The sequence below is a fragment of the Peromyscus californicus genome, unplaced genomic scaffold (assembly GCF_007827085.1).
Source record: "Peromyscus californicus insignis strain IS unplaced genomic scaffold, ASM782708v3 Scaffold_11__1_contigs__length_118956290, whole genome shotgun sequence".
Taxonomy (NCBI): domain Eukaryota; kingdom Metazoa; phylum Chordata; class Mammalia; order Rodentia; family Cricetidae; genus Peromyscus; species Peromyscus californicus.
The window spans coordinates 95,802,172-95,824,546 of NW_026294402.1; the positions used below are offsets into that span (position 1 = coordinate 95,802,172).

At 40.3% G+C, this 22,375-nt stretch overlaps 1 long non-coding RNA gene across 1 annotated transcript in view; it reads left to right on the plus strand.

The window, feature by feature from the left end:
* LOC128104725 (uncharacterized) overlaps positions 1-21,639 on the plus strand; it is a 102,511-nt gene extending 80,872 nt beyond the window's left edge. The window contains exon 3 of the long non-coding RNA XR_008216078.1: positions 20,716-21,639. This is a non-coding gene — a long non-coding RNA (uncharacterized LOC128104725). The remainder of the gene's footprint in view (positions 1-20,715) is intronic.
* The last annotated feature ends 736 nt before the right edge of the window (positions 21,640-22,375 follow it).

Below are 22,375 nucleotides of genomic sequence, written 5' to 3' on the forward strand. Positions count from 1 at the left end.
AGCTGGGGATGCAGAACTCTCTTCCCAGGAAATTGTCTTCCTTGTTCTTCAGCTTCCTTTTCAGGCCTTTCCCCTTTTCCTTTTAGCTGCTTCCCCTCAGAGAACAAGGACAAAAAATGCCATTCTGGGAAATTGAAGCCATAAGAATGAAAACACACTGCCTTTGGGCAGTAAGTCATAAGTCACTGAGATTGGTCCTTGCTCATGTTCCCAGAAGCAGCCATCACAAATGTAGCCAATGTAGAACAAGAGTAAACGGGAAAATTGTAGCATGAGATCACCTAGTGGCAGTAGCTTTTGAATGATAAGGTAACTGATAAGGGCTATTGAGAAAGGAGCACCAAGACAAAGAATTTGAAAGATTTCCTTTAAGGTCTCAAGCCATCATGATCTGATTTTGGATGACCTACACTGGCTTCTTTAGACTGAAATATTCCCTCAAGTGGAGAAAAGCAATTCATCAAGCAACAGAGCTAAAAGGAATTCTCTGAAAGAAAATACACTAGGCTGGTCCATGCTCTGTGTTTACTCAGAAGAGACCATGCAATTTGACCTTCCGAGTGCTGACAGAGCCTGAGTGTTCCAGTAGTGGCCTTTTTTTTCTGAGAGCACATGTGGGTATTGGTCTATCCAGTTACTCTACTGACTGTAACTCCTATTCTCCAGACTATTGTTGCCTGAGCCATTCTGCTAGGGGTGATAGAGACCATGAGGCTGCTCAAATGCCAAACAGGTATCATGTTCCCGCTTTGATGAACCCACTCTTGGGAGGTCCTCACCTGAAAAAGAGAGCGTCTCATTGTGGACTTTGGGAGCTAACAGGCACTGTGATCTTGTCTAACAACTCATGAGTCTGTCTAGCTCTGGAAAGAAGATGTTTCAGAGTATGAGTTTTGGTAAGACTTGTAGAAGCATCTCTATAGTATACTTGTAGACAGCCTCAGTATGAGAGTCTCAAACCTATTCAGGTTTGTGCCCCAAACAGAGATGGAGTGAGCCTTGCTCCTTCCTATAAGGTTAGGCACCTGTGCTGGTTAGTTTTTGTCTACTTGATGCAAACTAGTTACCTTGGAAGAGGGAACCTCAGTTGAGGGGTTGTCTTCACGAGACAAGCCTGTGGGCATGCTTATGAAAGTTTTCTTGATTAATGATCATGTAGGAGGGCCCAGCCCATGATGGATGATGCCACCCCTGGGCAAATGGGTTGTACAAGAAAGCAAGATGAGCAAGCCATTAAAGCAAACCAGTCAGTAAACAGCCTGCCTTCATGGTCTCTGCTTTAGTTCCCACTTCTATGTTCCCCCCTTAAGCTCCTGTCCTGATTTCTGTCAGTGTTGGACTATGACTTGCAAGCCAAATAAATTATTTTAAAATTGCTTTTGGTCAGTGTTTCATTAACCAACCAACCAATCAACCAACCAACCAACCAACCAGCCAGCCAACCAATCAACCAACCAAACATGGCAGTACCCAAGAGGCTCTTTTGAACCTAGCGTATACCAAGGCTTTGAAGAAAGAAACTCACATGAGTAGAGCAGTGTCTTAGGAGGAAACAGGTCCTAGGGAATTAAGAATAGAGATCCTCTCAGGATAAGTTATTACTGATCTGGAGTCTGAGAAATTGGTGAGACTCACTTTGGCTTCTGAGTACCCCTTAGAGATGCCTCCTTTGGTCCACTTGCTTAGCCTTGGAAAGTGACCCATAGTTATTGTGGGAAATTTCTAACAAAGAGCTGGGCTAGGAGAGCAGATCTTTAATCAGTGGATATAGCACTCTGAGATTCCATTAAGAAGAGATCACAATGTAAGTGGACCCAGGATTTACTAGGAATTGGCAACCCAGGCAGTTGGAGAAAGGGTAGAAGCTGGACCATTTGATTGTTGGAGAAACACATTATAGTATCCTTCTGGCACAGGAGGGCTTGGTGAGCACAGACATAGTGGGGGAAGGGAAGGTGTCACTTGTGACTGATGTTGGGTGACAGTAGGTGTCATATATGTAGGATGGTGTCTGTATTAGGACTCTACACCATTTGTCAGGATTACATAAAATCATATATGCAATATATTATCTTTATTGTGTTAATAGTTATAACTGGTAAGTCCTTAACAGGGTAACTACTATCATCATCTGTTATCTATCCTCTTACTCCTCCTCCTTCTCTAGCTTACACTTCATACCTATTTTCATGGAGCCTTCAGAAAAATCTAAGAGTTCATTCTAGCAACTCTAGTACATTGTACTATAATTGTACTCAATCAGATGGTTTATGGTAGAGGTTAGGCCTTTCAGTGTTACTTTAAAGTTAGAAGAGCTCATCAAGCCAAAGCATAAATAAACACAAGGCTAGTACCAGAAAAATATCATGCACGTATTAATCAGGGTGATGCTGGATGTTCGGGAGGACTGGAGCCCATGGAGACCTGGAGGGCTTATGTCATATCCAGTAGCAGTAGAATTCCAACTCTAGCTAATAGTTGCCATGAAAGTATGCGTACCCAAAAATTCTAGTTCTTTGATTATTTAAAGGGTGTCAAAATACAGAGTTTTCAAGTGAGCTTTTATAGTTTTAAAAATCTCATATGATGTCTACAGCCATATCACCCTGAAAGGCTCAGTTTCCTCTGATCTCGGAAGCTAAAAATATCATATGACAAACAGAACGTGTGTTCAGGCTATATAGAACTTTCTAGCTGTCAGTTTGAGAGAGATTTTTCCCTAATGTAATAGTCTCTCCTATGGCTCTCCTACCTGGGGTTATTTAGCAAATGCACATGAGATGATCTGACTGTCTTTTCTAAGTCCCGTATCTCTGGCAGTTATCATCTAGTACCCAAAGGCCTGGGTCAATAGGGCTGGGATTACAGTCACTTGTTGTTTTTTTCTGTTTCAACAATAATTGAATTACACACAGATCTTTGTACCCCACCTAACATTACCCCACTCCAGGTCTGAATTTGTATTTGAGCAGTTGGACGAATTATTGGTTCCTCTTGTTTACCTCCATGCCATTGATGCCAAATCAGTGTCTAATCCTGTAAAACCCATGGAAAGCAGGATTTACTGTTATGTTGAAAACGCTTGGCAGTACTAAAATGTAAATATGGATATGGGACCTGGGTGGTTGCCTAACCTCACATTTCAGATAACATACTGCTCTTGTTGTCTTTATATATTTTTAAACATTTTTATTTCATACCAGCCCTATAGATTATAAAGTTGTGCTGCACAAATGTAATAGAGTTGGAACTTGTGGTTTGAATATGAAGAGTCCTACTAAAAGACTAATGTGTCATATGTGGTGGTATTGTGTTTCCCAAAATATTGTGCACCCTAATAAACTTATCTGGGGTCAGAGACAGAACAGCCACTAGATACAAAGGCTAGAAAATTGTGGCACTCACACCTTTAATCCTAGCATTCCAGAGACAGAAATCCCTCTGGATCTCTGTGAGTTCAAGGCCACATTGGAAACAGCCAGGCATGGTGACACACGCCTTTAATCCCAGAAAGCGAGCCTTTAATCCCAGGGAGTGATGGTAGAAAGCAGAAAGGTATATAAGGCTTTGAGGACCAGAAACTAGAGGCATTTGGCCTGGTTAAGCATTTTGGCTGGTTAAGCTTTTAGCTGGTTAAGCTTCAGGCTTTCGAGCAGCAGTTCAGCTGAGAGCCATTGAGATGAGGACACAGAAGCTTCCAGTCTGAGGAAACAAGACCAGCTGAGAAACTAGCAAGGTGAGGTTAGCTGTGGCTTGTTCTGGTTCTCTAATCTTCCAGTTCATCCCAATACCTGGCTTAGGGTTTGTTTTATTAATAGAGACTCTTTAAGATTCATGCTACAGTCATAGGCTTGGTCTTCATCTAGCAGTGCTACTGAGAGGTGATCAGATCATGAAGGACAGACTTCATCAGTGGACTATCATGATGTAAGGGATGGTTGGATGAAGTAGGTTACTGTGTATGTCTTTGAAGGGTACATCTTGACCTAGTTGTTTTCTGTCTGTATTGATTGTGAAATATTTCTTTACACTGTGAATAGTGGATCCAGATGACCTTGGAAAGAAACCTCTGAAATGATGAGACTAAACAAAATTTTGTTACTAATTATTTATGTCAGGTATTTTGTTACAGTAATGAAAATTCAACTAATACAGAATCATGCCATATAAATAGACCTTGGGGTGAGACCTTCTACAACTTATTTACTTTGTGATTTTATGTTAATGAAGTCTACAGAAACTAAGGAGCATGAAAATTCTTTTCTGACCATTAAAAAAGATGGAAATTTTTCTTGCTGCTTTTTGGCAAGTGGGGAAGCTGTGCTATGCCACCTTCCAGGGCACTTATTTCTTATCTCAAATGAGGAGACACAAGTAGGTATGAAATTAAGTGTATGTGTGACCATCAAGATAGAAGAATCTGAAGATAACACCCCCATGGGAGGAGATCCAAATTATTTTCTGATTATTTTTATGTAAGCAAAATTCTGTTGTAATTGAGGAATGAGAAAAGACTTACTGATAAAAATTGACTCTGTAAGTTTGGAACACAGTATCAAACAAAATCCTTGTTGGAGCTCCATAAGCTTCTTTGGGGTTGGTAACATAATCAGTTTTAGTTCAGTTGCCTTTTTATTCATTATACATAGAATATGCTGCAGAAATCTCAATTCTGGAACTTGGGGTATAGAGAAAGCCTTAAACGTGAGAGCTTGGGCCACGTGCATTGCTTATAGAACATAAAGAAATCAAGTTGAAACTGGGCTTAAATTTTCTCTTTGTTGTCTAGCCCTCACAATGCCAAAAGTATTATCTCAGCTGTTGGGAAGAGTTTTTATCAATGGCATTAGTCAGCTGTGGGCCCTGTGTGTGAGAATACCAATCTGCCAGCTACGGTGGCCCCATTGTACATTAGTGGCAAATTTGTTATCGGGTAATCAACTTGTTTCTGATTGAATTTTATGCTTACTCCACAGGAGGGAATTTTTATCTGGTACTGTAAACCCAAAATTTTGGCCAGGAAAATCTTAGCCCCTAGTTGGGGAAGCTACTGTTGTTTTTTTTCCAAATGGACATGCTGTACCTGTTAAACTGCCTTCTAAATAACTCTAAATAACTATGTTTATGCCTGTAGACTAGTAACCAGTTTTGGTCAAGAAGCTTCTTTCTGTCCCAATCAGTGGTGGATGCAGAGTCAGGTAACTGGCCCAAGTACTGAGAATGAAGTGACTGTTGATGTCTTGGCCTTCAATAGGTCATTTATATCGCTCCTCTTGAAATGTAACATGAATTACTAAACAGTCTTAATAAAAAGCCCAGAGCCAGATATTGGGGTGAAAGCTGAAAGATCAGAGGGATAGAATAAGCCAGTCACAAATTCTTACCACTAGGAAATCCTCAGCCTAAGAGAGCTACTTCCTGTATATTCACGCCTATATACCTTTCTGTGCCCTGCCCTCTTACTTCCTCTCTCTGCCCAGCTACATCACTTCTTCTTTCTGCCCAGCTCTATCACTTTCTATCTGTCTGTATAGACCTCCAGACCTCTATGGTTAACTAGTGCTGGGGTTAAAGGTGTGTGCTGCCATGCCTGGCTCTGTTCCCAGTGTGGCCTTGAACTTACAGAGATCCAGATGAATCTCTGCCTCCTTAATGCTAGGATTAAAGGCATGTGCTACCATTGAACAACTTCTATGTTTAATATAGTGGCTGGCTTTTTCCTTTGATCCCTAGGCAAGCTTTATTTGTTAGAGCACAAATAAAGTATCACCACATTGCAAGACTGAGGGGACATCTCAGAAGAGGGGGCAGAAAGAATACAAGAGCAGGAGCAATGGGGAGAGGAATAGTTTGGAATGCTAACTTCTGGATATGATGTAGCTGTTGCACTTTTGAGCTCATAGCATCCATGATTACCTGTGCAATATCTTCTCAAGTTATGGTCTGCCAATACCGTCATGGAAGGGGGGGGGAGTCAAAGTGGCCCCTCTCCTCCCTGAGCAGTTAGTATTTGATGGAAGAAGGAGAGACTTTTTATTTTAGGGGTCTAGCCAAAGGTAAGATTCCCATGATCCTGTAAAGAAATCCTCATTCAAAACGCATTTCTTAGTCTGTATTTCTTCTTCTGAGAACTCTGTTCAGGTTCACAGCCCACTTTTTAATTGAGCGGTTTTCTTAGTGTTTAGTTTTTTTTTGAGGTCCTTCCTTGTGTATTCTAGATACTAATCTCTGTCAGATGTATAGCGGGCAAAGGTTTTTTTTTTCCTTTCTGTAGGCTGCCTCTTCAGTCAGTTAAGAGTCTCCTTTGCAGAAGCTTTTTAGTTTCACGAAGTCCCACTTATTGATGGTCTGATCTGGGTGACCAGAATCCTACTCAGAAAGTCCTTACCTAAGCCTATATCCTGAAGTGTACTCCCTACTCTTTTTTTTTTTTCAACACGCAAACTAAAACTACTTTGAGAGTCACGTTACCCAGGTCAGAATGGCTATGATTAAGAAACCAAATGCTGGCAAGGGTGTGGGGAACCTCATGCACAGTTGGTGGAAGTGCAATCTGAAGCTGTCACTGCGGAGTCAGTGTGGTTGTTACTCAGAAAAATAGGAATACATCTTTCCTATGACCCAGCTATACCACAACTGGGCACATACACAAAGAGCTCTATTTCCTTTACAGACTCATGTGCTAATCCATGTTCGCAGATGCTCCATTCACAATAGTCAGGACACGGAAACAACCAAGATGCCAAGAACTGATAAACGGATAATGAAAATGTGGTACCTAAATGCAATGACATTTTCTTCAGCTGTAATGAAACACAAGATCATGAAATTTGAAAGTAAATGAACGGAACTGGAAACATTGTATTGAATGAGGCAGTACAGACCCAGGAAGACAAACATCATATTGTCTCACTAAAGTGGATCTTAGCATTAAATATTTGATTTGTGTGTTTAATTTGGAGTATCTGTTGAACCCAGAAAACTAGAAAAGGACAATTGACAGTCGAAGGGAGAAGGAAGATCTTAAGGGAGCTAGTTGAGGTAGTAGAACACAGGGAACATGCAAGGGGAGGGGGGAAAATGAAGAGGGGGTTTAAATGGGGAGAGGGACGAGATGTAGGACATAGGAGGGATTAAACTCTGAGGATGTTTGAAAAAAAATTATGGGAACTTACTATTTTAGAAGATTGCATATCATATAAAAAGTTTAATTGGAGTTGTCTTACACTGGGGGTTATGCTCATTCCAGAAGCCACAGGTTACCACGTAAAAATCCCAGTGTCAGATGTGGGATACCTTCCCTTGAGTTGTTGGTCAGAGGTGTCCCAGAGACCACCCAAAGCAAGACAGGATATTGGCATTGCTCTTGGGTGTCTGCTAGAACTTGATGGCAGGACCCTATTGCTGAAAACACCATACACATGGATCATAGGACATGGAGAAATCAAGTCAGTCCTAACCAGGAAGCTTCATCTCTGCTGATTAGCTCCTACAGTACCGAGAGGTGCTATGCAGACCGCTAGGAAAATTAACAACAGTCTTATCTAGCTATGAACTTTGTAAACTGCAATAGTGACTGGCATGGCACACTATGCCCATTCTATTGTATTCAATAGAATACAAATGATATGAGAGCATCCAGCTGTTTCCTGGTTGGATTTAAGACTATACAGGAGAAAACACGTACCTAGTACTGTACATCTTGGTCAAGAGCTCATGGTTGTGGAGCTCACAGGCCCCAGGGATGAGTTTACTATTGTTATTCTACTAAATGGACATTGCACTGAAGTGCCCTCTAAATCTCTGCCTCTCTAGCCACAGATTAGTACAGCTCCCAGATTCATCAGAGAAGTTTCTTTGTGCAGTAGATGGTGGTTAACGCAGAAACTCAGTCAAAGGGCAGAGACTAAGTGACTGTGGCATGCTCAGCTACAAATAGGACATCTAGCTAGCAACCCCTCCCCAAGGCTAAGAGATCATCTTGGAAGAAGCGGCAGAAAGACCTTAAGAGCCGGGGGTTGCACCCATAAACCTACAGAGGTTGCATGAATGCACCCATAAATTCACAGCCACTGTTTCTGCTTGCACATGATTATTAAGTCAGTCAGCATTCTAGCATGGAATGGGAAGGGGTTCATGGGCCCCCACACCTAACTGAGGAGCTGTGGACAGTTGATGGCTTCCGAGGGAGGGACAGTCAGTTTTCTTTAAGGATGTGGTTCCTGTTAGGCAGACTACATTCCAGTGGATGCTGCCACAGCCAGAAGTATAGGGACAGCACAAACTGGAGTTGATGGGTTATAAGAAACAAAGGACACAAAGTTCAGGGGGGAGGAATATCGGGGAGATTCTGGGAAAAGTAAGGGGTGAATATGTTCAAGTGTATTATATGGAATTCTTGAAGAATTAATAGCAAGAACAAACAACCCACAAACAAATCTTTATCCTGCTCCTGTAAATCATCCTAATGAAACTCATTGGGTCACACACAAGAGAAGTAAATACAAACAAACAAATGTATAAGGGAAGCTAATTGGGAAGTGGAAGGGAATTAGTGAGAATAGCAAGGGGACATAAGAGGGTGTTGGGAAGGAATGTAATTGAAATGTGTTATGAGCATGTGTGATAATGTTGTAATAAACCAGTTATTATGTATAATTCATATATGCCAATAAAATTCAAGCAAAAATGGTTCTTATACTTTGGCTTTGGGCTTTTATGGAAGAATTTGGGGAGTGCAGCATAGAACTTGATGTGAGAGAAAGAGGAAGTTGTGTTAGTGCCTTCCCAAGTCACAGATAGTTGCAGGGCATGAATTTGTTCTGCAAAAACTGTCAAATTAGCTAGGTTGACCATTTGATGATGATTGCAACAACCTGTCCACCTGGGTTCTAACAAGGAAGCAAGTGTCCCTCTCATGACAGTCCTTCCATCTCTGAATTCTAATGCTCAGGTCTTGGGAACTAGAATTACATTAACTGTGTAGATCAGTTTTGGGAGACTTGACATCATTATGACAGCAAATTCTCTCCCGCCCAAGAACATAGAATGTTCCTCAACTGGTTCAATTATTATTTTTATGTCCTTTAGTGAAAATTTATGGTCCTTTTTATTTAGTCCTGTATATTTTTTATTAACTTTGTCTGTAGATGTTTTATACTTTTCAATGCTATTTTTCAAAAGATTGAATGCAATCTTTTCCCATTATGTTTTCTAACTAATTATCTAGTTCTCACTGGAATATTGGAAAGCTATTTTTATGTATTTATTTTGTAATTGCTACTGAACTATTTTATTAGTTCATATAGTTTAATATCTTTAGGGTATAACTAATCATACAGTATAGAAAATATAGCATAACTGCTGTGAGCATTCCTTCTAGTAGCAACAGAAGGAATACTGGAAGAGTATTCCTCTCTTTCATTGAGGCCAGATACAGTGAAATGTTCTCAATCTCCTTTCTGTTGGAAGATAACCCTCCATGGCTCTGCCATATCTATGTACATATTCTTCTTTTTTTGTATTTTTGAGATTGGATCCTCTGGATAGCATCAGCCTACCCTGATTTTGAGATCATCATTCCTCAGCCTCTTGAGTGCTGGGATTATGGGAATATGCCAGCATGCCCAACTTTATGTGGATAATCTGACCTAGGCACTTTGCATTCTTCTGAACCACCTGTTCAAGGTTAGTTATATAGTGGATGATCTCAGAAGACAACCATGGTGGTATCCTTAAGGGCGAAGGGCAGATTCAGGTTTCTTAAGATCAAAGTTCTTTTACAACATCTCATTGTAGTGCTGATATTCTCAGGTCCTCTTCACATCCTCAGGTAGGAACTGGTACTATAATGCAGATAATAATGGTGTCTACTGGTAGTGATGCAAGTAATAAATAGTCCTTTATCTTGCTTATTCAGAAGTCTTCTTTCTTCTAGCAGTGTCCATGAAATGTACTAGGATAACTTGCTAGCTAATAAGTAGGGTATAATCTCAGACTCTCTCATAATCTTAGTATTTTTGTTGATGAGGATGAGATGTGGACAGAAACATGCCTTTCTGGAAAAGAAAAGATGAGGACCTCATAGTCTTTTAACTGGTGTCTGGGGAAAGTATATGAAATTGGTAGCAAACATGTTCTTTAAAGTGTATGGCCAATTGGACTATAAATGGTCCTCTACTTTATTGCCCATTAGTGAGAATGAATAGGAGTGGGGGAAATGATTGCAGGATGAGTTTCAGGAAATAACTTCAAAGTCAGCAGCTTAAATGGTGTCCTAGTTGGTGCAGGGGACCTTCCTTTTCAGTGCAGTGGTCAAGCTGAAAATGTCTCCATTGGAGTGGGTAGTGCTAAGGTTTGCTCTGAGCAGCAATATGCTTCCACTCCATTCAGATAACAGTTGTAAAGATGTACACCTATCCTAGGCATAAAGGAAGGAGGTTCTATTAAAATGAGCAGAAATCATTAAACCAATGCTGAACACTTAGAAGATGAGGGATGGGTGTGCTGAGGTAGGATGATAATAGCTGGAACTCTCATGACTCAACTTATTCTGTAATCTGTAATGTCAAATTTAGATCCAAAGGGAACCTCCCCTTCCAAAAAAAAAAGTGTTTCTTCTTCTTCTCCTCCTTCTTCTCTTTCTTCTCCTTCCTCTTCCTCTTCCCTCCTCCTCCTCTTCCCTCTCCTCCTCCTCCTCCTCTTCTTCTTCCTCCTCCTCCCCTTTATCTTTTGCTTTTGCTGAGTTCCAGCTGCTATAATGGAGTTTTGATCCCTTTGGGAGGATTTCTCTGAAAAAAAAAATGCAAACTCCTGTGGGAATCCATAGTTGAGACATTTGGGATGTAGTTGTCCTGGCTGGGTGTACCATGTTAATAAAGGTGACCAGCTACAGAATAAGAATGTGAATCAAAACTATCTAGATATATTCTTGTGAGTAGCTTGACTACTCTGGAAAATCTGAGCTCTTTTGTTGAAATTAGGCAAGGACTTAAATAGCACAGGGATAAGCAAGTTTTCTCTGCAAAGGGCTAGATAGTAAATATTTTAAACTTTGTGGACCATGCTTTCTCTGTTGCAACTACTCATCTTTGCTACTGCAGCACAAAACCAGCCACAGGCATTATGTGAACGAATGGATGTGACTTCGTCCTAATAAAACCTTATTTACAAAAGTAGGAAGCAAGCTGGCATGCTCCACAGGCTGTAGCTTGCTGCCCCCTGGCATAACAGATGTCTTGGATTAAGGTGGCATCTTCAGAGAAGGCTGCTGCCGTGTAAGCCAAGCTTAAGTCAGCAAAGGGTGCAAATGCCTTGGCTGCAAGCAAAGAGCGATGTGTATAAAGGGATGCTCACAGAAGGAGTACCCAGGGCTGAAGTAGCTTGTTGTCTGAGATAGAGTATTAGGTCGGGAGAAAACACTGGGAGTTCATGCTGCTGAAAATCAGAAGCAAACGAGAAACAATCCTACCCTCCTTCCTTCCTGATTCCTATTCCTAGCTACTTCATTTTAGAGAAACATGATTTAAAGAGGGATAGTGTTCTGTCAAAGAGGAACATATGCTGGGGGATTTCAAGAGGGGGTCCCCAGCTTTTAGGACTGATGGACATAAGTGCTTAAATCACTGTCTTCTGATCTGCAGAATGAAAAGACGCTGAATTCAGCTGTTGTATCCATCGCACTTGGACAATGATAGTGTTGGATAATGTGGAAAATTTCTTTTTAATGCTATTAACATCTGAGGATTAAGTCTGGCTCATTCTAACATGGGCAATCTCCACTATGTATTAGCAGGAGTCCCTACGTGCCATTTGCTCTAGTGTGAGTTCAGTGTGTCACTCTTCTTCAACAACCACATTTTTTTTTTAAACAGATGATGTCATGTTGGGGGTATTAAGGTGAATGTGTCTTCCTAAAATTCTTATGTTGAAACACAGACCCACCCAGTGTGATTTTACTTAGAGACAGAGACATTGAAGAGGTAATTAAGTTGGGTATGGTGGCATATGCCTGTAATACCAGTTACTCAGGAAGCTGAGGCAGGACAGTAGTGAGTTTTGAGGGCTACTAGGGCAACTTAGAGAGTCCTTGTCTTAAAGAAGGCAAGAAGCAAAGAAAAATAAAGGCAATTAAGTTGGAATGAGGTCCCAATAGTGAGGTTGTAATCAAACATTACCAGTGTTTTTAGTAGAAGGAAAGAGACCCCAGCTGCATGCATGCACAGATCAGAAGGCCAAAGGAGAGCATAGTATAAAGGAGACAATCTACAAATAAAGGAGAAGCCTCGTAGCTATCAGATCTGCTGATACCTTGAGCTTTTGACCTCCCAGCATTTGGGACTGTGAGAAATAGATTTCTGAGGTGTCTCGGCCAGCCTGTATTTTGTTGTATCAGCCCTAGCAGATGCCTACAGATGACAGATCAGAGACCTCAGACTCTGAGGAACTGATTCTAGCTTTATCACGCTTATGTCAGCGGGGTTGGCTGATAAACCTTGGCATTGTTAGATGTCTCATAAAACAAAGATTCAATAGAGGAGAGTAATCAAGAAAAAAAATTCTACCTCTTTAGATTCCCCTCCCCACCTCTAACTCATCACCAGAAAGATGGATCAGCTTCTTAGTTCACTGCGAATTTCACTGTGGAGTGCTCAAAGCAAATATGTTAGAGGAAACACCACAAGCTGACACGGTATCTCTCAGACCTCTATACTGTTTTGATTCCCTATAGTAAGCTGTGTTTCCTTCCTCAGAGGTGCTTCCTAGTGGAAAGCCCATTTGGGTGTACCTCACAGGCAGTTCTCTCTAGGATTATAATCAAACAATAAATAAGGTGGTATTGTCTCCTGATGTTATCTGAAATGCTTAAGGATACTACCTTGGTCCTACAAGGCATTTAGATCAGCCTCAGCTTGTTTGTTTAGGATTGCTGTGGCTCACAAAAGTGCCTTAGATCTGCTAGTGGACTAAAATGGAGTCCATGCAATCACCGGCATATCCTGATGTGTTTGGATTAGTATTTGGGTCAAGTTGAAAGCTCAATACAAAAACTCAAAGAGAAAACCCAATGTAGACCATAATGGTTTATGATATTTGCTCAACTGATTGAGTCTGGGACTCTGAGGATCCTAGTTGAGATCAATACTTCAGTGCTGTACCCTAAGAACTGGAATTTGTCACGACTGCTCTTAGATACCACCTGAGATAAATAATGGGTTGAATCTTAGGCTATTTTGACTTGAATAACTGGAATGGCCAACAGAGTAGGGTACTCATGGGACAATATTCCAGATGACCCAATGCTGAGAAATGAGCAGTGGATATTGTTTGATACTGCCCTCCCTGGGTCTCTTCACAACTCATAAGTGAGGTACCTCATGTCCTTTGTTTTAGATAATCTTTCTGAGAATGTATAGAGACTATTCTTGGGAGATACTATTTCTTCTTCTGTGTGATGTCAGGTTTGACTATAATCTTAAAAATTAGAGAAGATATTGTCTCACTGTAGAGAAGAATGGCATTGCCTAAGTCCATTGTAAAGGACTTAGATCCCCAAGCTCAGAGTTCCTCTTCCGTGATAGAACCTACCATGCTCTGTGGTCAGCTGGGCCCCTTTCATGGCACTGTGTAGGAGTTGAGATGTGGGAAATTGTCACAAAAATGCTAAAATTCTGGCTACTATTGTAAATAACAAATGATCTGTCATCTCAGATCCAGGAATGCCATGTTCTCCATTAATGTGGCTTGAGGCTAGCCCATTAAATTGGAAGAAAGGTAAAATATCAACCAATTCTTACTTAGCTCATGGAGTGTAGAAGAGGGCAGTGGGCATGTGATAAATCAGGGTATAAACTACTAGATTGGTAAGAATGGGTGGGCAGAATATCAGAGGGTCATGAACATCCTAGTGGAGTCTATGACAGATCACGTTGTCTCTAGGGAGGCCGTAGCACTTTTCACTGAATGTGAAACACTCTTTGCTCTGACTTCTTCCAGATTTCCTTAGTAAGAGCAGTTTTGTTTGATGTGTTTTCTCTTTTGCTAGGGATTGGCCAGTGTCCTATGAAGAAATCTAGAAAAATTTGTTATTTCCTTCTAGGCTTTCTTTTTGTGTCTTTCTCTTCTTCCTGGGTATCTCTTTTCTTCAATGGAAGACCATTTTCATGGAAAATCCCATTAATGGTTAATTGTATAGATGAATGCTGATTCAAATCATTAGAGTGCTATTTTTATTAGAGAATGTTCTTCGAACTTATCTATATTTTTGGAAGAAATGGATCTTGTAGGTGGAAGACATTTACAGCATTTTTGAGCAGGCAGAGGTATTTAGAAGAACTTTCTTGTACTTTCTACTATGTCTGCAGAAAGTTGACTTGGTCTGTGTGACTGGTAAAGGGTGGTAATGGTTGGTTCTTTGAACCATTTGGTTCTTTGAACTATGAACAATTATTGGTTTCCTTAAGTAAAGTTACAGTATCCTAAAACTGGAAAGAAAAGGGATCTATACGTACATTACCTTTAAAAGATCTTTTGCAAATCCCCACTGGCTACAATGCCCTAGGTCTTAATTTTTCATGCTATGGGGCTTCTTTTCAGAAATTTGTAGGACATCTAAAGAGAGGACTTTAAAGCAACCTTCATTCTAATTAACTTGGCCCATTTTTGAAGGAACAGGAATGATTAACTCAGTGATTAATTGAGATTGCTAAAGGTGGTGGCAGACCTGAACCTAAATGCTCCCATAAATTCCTCTCTCCTTGCTTAGAATGAACACATCATGGGCTAAAGGGCAGAGGTTACTAGAGTGAATGAGGTTAATGCCTTTTATAGGTTGATGGTGTCCTTTCACTTGGGGGTGGCAGTTAGGAGAGAGGGGAAGAAATCTTCATTGCTCTCACATTTGGACCGTATGGTGCATTCCCTAATGTAATGTGAAATATCATCATCAGAGTAAAGAAGAGAGTAGAGTGCCTGGAAGCTCAGGGCTGCTACTGCCAATAATATCAGAAACCACTCAGGGAAAGTAGCTGCCCGCTAATGCTTCATCTCAGAAGACTTGACAGCTCTTAAAGACACAGCAGAAGAATGCCCTTGGATCCACGATAGTTTTATTTTCTTTTAAGAAATTTACATTTCATCCTTTAGACCATTTCCTTCCCTCACACAGTACCCAGTTCTACTTTTATATCATTGATATCCTTACCCACATTTATACTTATCAGTGTTTAAATTCTGCATGAGAGAAAACGTGGTTTGTCTTTCCGAGTCTGTTTATTTTCCTTAACATGATAATCTCCATAGAATTTTCCCTGGAAATGACATAATTTTGTATTTAGAGCCCAACAAAACTCCATTGTGTGTATATACAACATATCCTACCCATTTTATTTGTTGATGGGCATCTAGGTTATTTATTGGTTGCACATTTTGGCTATTGTGAATTGTGCTGCAATAAGTGTGATTTATAAGCATGCACGCAATATGCAGACTTAGATTCCCTTGAATATGTAGAGATATATAGCCAGGAGTGGGGTAGCTGGATCATATGTGTGTGGAAACTCTACACTGACTTCCGTTGTGGCTGAACCAGTTTACATCCTGACCAGCAGTCTATAATTATTCTTTTTCCTTCTATATTCTGACCAGTGTTTGTCATCCTTTGATTTCATGATGACAGTCATTCTAACTGTGGTACAATCAAATCTCAAAAAACCTTTAATTGGTATTTCTCTGATGGCTAAGGAATGTTGTACATTTTTTTCAAATATTTATTTCCTATTTATATTTCTTCTTTTAAGATTTGTTGATGGGATGATTTCATTTTGATGTTTAAGTTTTTGAATTCCTCATAGATTTCTACTGTTCTTTAGTCTATCTCACCACCCTGTTGTTTCTTTTGTTGTAGAGGAACTTTTAAATTTCATGCGATTCTATTTGTTAATCCTTGGGGTTATATCCTGTGCTATTGAAGGCCTTTTAAAGAAAGCTGTCTATACCTGCATCTTGAAGTGTTTTTCCTATATTTTCCTTTAGCACTTTTAGAGTTTCTGATCTTATAACAAGGTCTTTAAGCCATTTTTGTAAAGGTTGAGATGCAGGGATCTAACTTCATTCTTTACATGTGGATGTCCATTATTCCCAGCATTATTTGTTGAAGAGGCTACCTTTTTTCCAAGGTATGTTTTTGATACCTTCATAAAAAATTCAGATGGCTAGCTGAGTGAATTTATTTCTGGGTTCTCTATTCTATTACACTGGTATGTACATCTGTTTTTAGTACCATGGTACTTTGCTTCTGTGGCTCTGTAGTATAATTTGAATTCAAGTTTTGGATATTTCTAGCATTCTTCTTAGCGTGGTTTTGCCTATTTGGGGTCTTCAATGGTTCCATATGAACTTTAGATCTACCTTTTTTAGTTTAGTGAAGGATATACTTGTAATTTTGAGGGGATTACAGTGAATTTGTAGATAAGTTTCATAATATTGTTACTTCACAAGTATGGGAAATCTTGTTTTCTACAGTATTTTTCTTCAGTGTTTTAAAGTTTTTACTTTTGAAGTCATTCATGTCCTTGGTTAGGTTTATTCCTAGATATTTTACTTTGATGAAGCTATTGTGAATGAGATCTGTTTTCTGGATTTCTTTATCAACAAGCTACTTCATTACTGATATATAGAAAAGCTAGTCATTTTTGTTTGTTGATTTTGTATCCTACTACTTTGCTGAAAGTATTTATTATATTGAAGAGTTTTGGGGGAGTTTTTAAAAATATTGAGGATTTCATACATGTATACAATATTTTTGATCATATAAACCTCCTGTTCCCCTTCAATTCTTTCCAGATCCCTCCACTACAATCTCCTCCTACTTCTTGCCCTCTGCCTTCTTTTTATAGCCTATCCAGTCCAATCTGTTCTGTCCTGATGTGCATGGGTACAGGGCCATCCACAGGAGAATGAGCATCCTAATAGGGACCATTTCCCTGAAGAAAACAGACTCCCTCTGCTCCAACAGCCTTTAATGGTCAAAGCTCCTCAGCTATGGGTGAGATTTTGTGAGAGCCTTTCCTGGGAAAGTCTGTAAGGTCTTTTAAGATTACAGCATCTGAAAATAGGGATACTTTGAATTGTTTTCTATTTAGATCCCCCTTTCCCTTCTCTCTTGTCTTACTGATTTAGTTAAGACTTCAAGACTACACTGAGTACGAGTGAAGAGAAGGGAAGAAATGCTTTCGGCTTTCCTTCATTTACTATGAAGTTGGTTATAGGTTTGTTGAGTATAGCCTTTATTATTTTGATGTATGTTTCTGCCATTCCTATATTCTGTAGGACTTTTTATCATGAAGGAATGTTGAACTTTGTCAGAGACATTTTCTGCATCTCTTGAGATGACCTGTGATTTCTGTCCTTGAGTCTATATACTGTTTAATATTTATTATTTATTAATGTTGAAACATTCTTGTGTCTCTTGAATAAAACCAACTTGATCATAGTATATGCTGTTTTCAATGTGTTCTTGAATTTGGCTTGCAAGTATTTTATTAAGAAATATTACATCTGTGATCTTCAGGAAAATTGGTGTTTTGTGTTGTCCATATTCTGGTTTTGGTATCAAAGTAATGCTAGCACCAGAGGATAAATTTAATACTGTTCTGTCCCTTTCTATTTTATGAAATAATTTGAAGTGCATTAGTGTTAACTTTTATTTATTTATTTATTTTGGTTGAGAGGCTCTTTATTACTGCTTCAATATTGTTGCTCATTATAGATCTATTTAGATTGCTCATATCCTCTTGATTTAATTTTGGTAGAGCTTATATGTCTAAAAGTTTGTTAATTTCTTCTACATTTTTCAGATTTTTGAAAAATGCTTTCAAAGTATTCCCTACCAGCCCCCTACATTTCACTGATATCCAGTGTAATGTCTCTCTTTTTTGTTTTTCAACTTTGATTTTATTAATTTAGGTCTTATCTCATACTTGTGGTCGCTTTGGCTAAGAGTGTGATGGTCTTGAACTCTTTTTCTAAGAGCCAACTCTTTTTTTGTTGACTCTTTTATTGTTTTTAGTCTCTATTTCATAAACTTCTCTCCTGATCTTTATTATTTCTTTCAACCTAATGTACTGATTTTGGATTTGGCTTTTCCCTCCAAGCACCTTGAGGCATATTGTTAATGTATTTATTTGAGCTCTCTCTGATTTTAAAGTTTTATTTTTATTTTTTACTTATTTTGTGTATACATGTATGCATTCAAGTATATACATAGGCATGTGTGTGGAGGACAACCTTGAGGAGTTGATTCTCCCTTTCCATCATGTGGGTCCCTGGGCATTGAGCTCAGACTGGCAGCAGGTGCCTTTACCTGCTAAGCTATCTCACCTACCCTCTCTGATTTTTTAATGTAAGCACTCAGAACTATAAACTTCCTTTTAGAACTGCTTTGTCTGCCTCTAGAGTGTCTTTTCATTTACATTTGACTCCAGTAACTTTTAAATTTCCTCCTTACTTCTTCATTGACTCATTTATCACTCAAGTGTGTATTATTTAAAAGCCATCACCAGTCCTACCCAGCTGTAAAACTGTGACCTGCAGTAATGACAGGCATGGAAAAACATTCCCATGGGTGCAGCAGTGGCACAAACATTGGGTGCATAACCAAGTCCTTTCTGATTGGTTTTCAGGTCCACTCCACAGGAGGAAACACATGCATACCTGATATCATCAATCTGGCCAAGGACCAATGGTTGGGGAGTGCACAGGCCCCAAGGATGAAACTACTCCTATTCTATTATTATTCTACATGGACACAGCATCAAACTGCCCTCTAAAATTGTATCTTTCTATCCATAGCCTAATGCAGTTCTTAGACTCACCATAGAAGTTTCTTTGTGCAGTAGATGGAGATTAATGTAGAAACTCACAACTAGTAGAAGATTGTGAGAGTCAGAAATTAGGGAGGATGGGAGAAAAAAAGTGTCTTCTGGGCTTCATTTATAAGTTCATAGTAGCTGTGGTTGCTTGCTAAGACCTACATAAGAGCAAGCCAATCAATATTCTGGCATGAAGTGGGAATTCGTTTATGAACCCTGACTTTTAACTGAGGAGTTATAGACAGTTGATGGCTTCTGGGGAAAGGAGAGTCAGTTTTGTTTAAGGGTATGTCTTCTGGTAGGCTGACCAAGTTCCAATAGATGGCCCACACCCAGAGATACAGATAGCACATATTGTAGTCAATAGGCTATTTAAAAAAAAAGACACAATATTTTTGGAGATAGAGAGGTGGAGGTGATTCTGAGAAGAGTTGAAGAAAGTAATTGGGGTGAATATGATCACAATTATATGAAATTCTTAAGGAATTAAAATAACTTTTAAAAAATTTTTTATTTTTAAAATTTGTAATTAATTAAATTTTACATATCAGCCACAGATTCCCCTGTCCTCCCTTCTCTACCCCCACCGCCCTCCCCCCAATCTACTCCTCATTCCCACCTCCAGGGCAAGGACTCTCTTGGGGATTCAACTCAGCCTGGTAGATTCAGTTGAGGCAGGTCCAGTCCCCTCCTCCCTTCACCCAGGCTGAGCAAAGTGTCCCAGCATAGGCCCCAGGATCTAAACAGCCAGCTCATACACTAAGGACAGGTCCCCGTCCCACTGCCTGGGGGCCTCCCAAACAGTTCAAGCTAATTGACTGTCTCACTTATCTAGAGGGCCTGATCCAGTTCCATGGGGGCTTCTCAGCTATTGGTTCATATTTCATGTTTCCACTAGTTTAGCTATTTGTCCCTGTGCTTTTGCCAATCATGGACTCAACAATTCTCGCTCATACAATCCCTCCTCTCTCTCGCCGATTGGACTCCCAGAGCTCCACCTGGGGCCTGGCCATGGATCTCTGCATATGCTTCCATCAGTCATTGGATGAGATTTCTATCACGACAGTTAGGGTGTTTGGTCATCCGACCATTGCCAGTAGTCTATTGTGGAGGTATCTTTGTGGATTTCTGGGGACCTCTCTAGCACTTTGCTTCTTCTTATTCCCATGGGGTCTTCATTTATCATGGTATCTCTTTCCTTGTTCTCCCTCTCTGCTCCTGATCCAGCTGGGATCTCCTGCTCCCCTAAGCTCTCTTTCCCCCGACCCTTGCCCTTCATTACCCCCTCTCCCCATGTCCAGTTTGCTCATGTAGATCTCATCCATTTCTCTGTCGTTGGGCAAACCCTGTGTCTTTCTTAGGGTTCTCTTTTCTAGGTAGCCTCCCTGGAGTTGTGAGTAGCAGTCTAGTCATCCTTTGTTTTACATCTAGTATCCGTCTATGAGTGAGTACATACCATGTTTGTCTTTCTGAGTCTGGGTTACCTCACTCAGGATGATTTTTTCTAGACCCATACATTTGCCTGCAAACCTCATGATGCCATTCTTTTTCTCTGCTGAGTAGTACTCCATTGTGTATATGTACCACATTTTATTCATCCATTCTTCAGTTGAAGGGCATCTAGGTTAAAATAAATATTTAAAAATAAAAAATTTAAAAACAGAAAGTATATCATTCAGTGCTCATGTATTTGTTGCCTTTTGTAATTTTTCTTGCTATTATTTTCTAGTTTTATTTCACTATAAACTGATAAGATAGAATTTTAAAAATTCTTTTGCATTTGTTAAGATTCTTTTTTTAATTTTTAATTTTAATTTTAATTAATTTATTTATTTTTGCATTTTAGGATCTTTATTCTTGTGAAGACAGGAAGACCTGGGGAACACAGAAAAGGGATGGTGCTAGGCTAACTGTGCACCTGTGATCTCAGCACTTGGAAGAGGGAGAACAGCGGAGCCAGAGACATGCTTGGGCAACATGATAAGAGCCCCCTCTCCACCACACAGAAAGACACAAGCTAAAGTTAGATATAAATAAGGGACAGCTAGTTAAGTGGCTGGCCGCTGCAGTTCTGTCTCCCAATGTGTTTTTCAAATGCTGAGGCCACCAAGAAGTGTCACAAAGATGGGGCCAAGCAGACAAGACCGGGAACCCTCAGGGTGGTATGGTTACAGACAAGATGGAGATAATCAATGGTGTACGTGAAGAGAACATTAAACCTTCCACAGCCTCAACATGATCCTACTGGAAGGTGGAGTCCTGACATGTCAGTCATGACAACTTGAGAAGTTGCTCAGTGGCCTGTTTTTCCAACCACAAAAATGATCTGGCCCAGTCACTTCTAATTACAAAATCCACTAGGAAAAAATGGTACCTGCAGTGGCCTCCTGGTCCCTAGAAGAAAGCGCTGGTAGCAAAGGTTTGTCCAAGCCAGGCACAAATGTGTCTGTCCATAGACTGGTGGTCCCATGGCAGTGTATCCAGCCTCAACGGAGGAGTCAGTCAGAGCATACCCAGAGTTAAGGAACCTTCTGGAGGCTTTCTGGATGTCAGAGCAACTTCTTCAGCATAAAGTCTCATGATTAAAATGACCCAGAAACTAACAGACCCAATACAATCCTCTAACACTTGGCAACATGCTTGGGAGATTCAATGGCATCCAAGGATCAGGCACTTGAGTCATCTCACCTAACTGGTAAGGTCCACGTGTCTCAAAGTCTCTCACGTCCACACAGCCTGCCCAGGACCTTGGCAGCTATGCACTGCACCTGAAAACTTGTTTTTCATTTATTTTATATACCAACCACAGATACCCCGCTCATCCCTCTTCCTGCTCCCCCAGCCTTTCCCCCCATCCTACCCTCCATCCCCTCCTCCAAAAAGGTAAGGCCTCCCATAGGGAGTCAGCAAAGCCTGGTATATTCAGTTGAGGCAGGTCCAAGCCCCTCCCCCTGCATCAAGGATGTGCAAGGTATCCCACCATAGACAATGGGCTCCAAAAAGCTAGCTCATGCACCAGGGATAGATCCTGATCCCACTGCCAGGAGCCCCTTAAACAGACCAAGCTACACAACTGTCTCACTTATGAAACCCAAAGCTCCAGAGCTAACAAGGAGGGCCCTAAAAGGGACACATGGATTGCCCTGGGAAGGGGAAATAGATGAGATCTCCTGAGTAGACTGGGGATGGGGGTGGCAATAGAGGATAGGGGATAGGGGATGAGAACATGAGGGAACAGGATGGTTTAGCTAGAACAGGAATGGAGTGGGAGAGCAATGAAAGATTCGTTTTATGTAATAAAGTGATACATTTTAGAGACGTTTCCATAGGCTTCTTAGAAGAGTGTCTATTTCATAATGGTTACCTGTTAAGTCCAGTTGATGTACGGTGCAATTTAACTCTGGAGGTTCTTTGTTGTTTTTAGTCTGTTTGACCTATCTATTGAGGAGAGTATGTCACTGAAGTTTCCTGCTTATTATTGTGTTAGGACCTATCTGTCTTTTTAT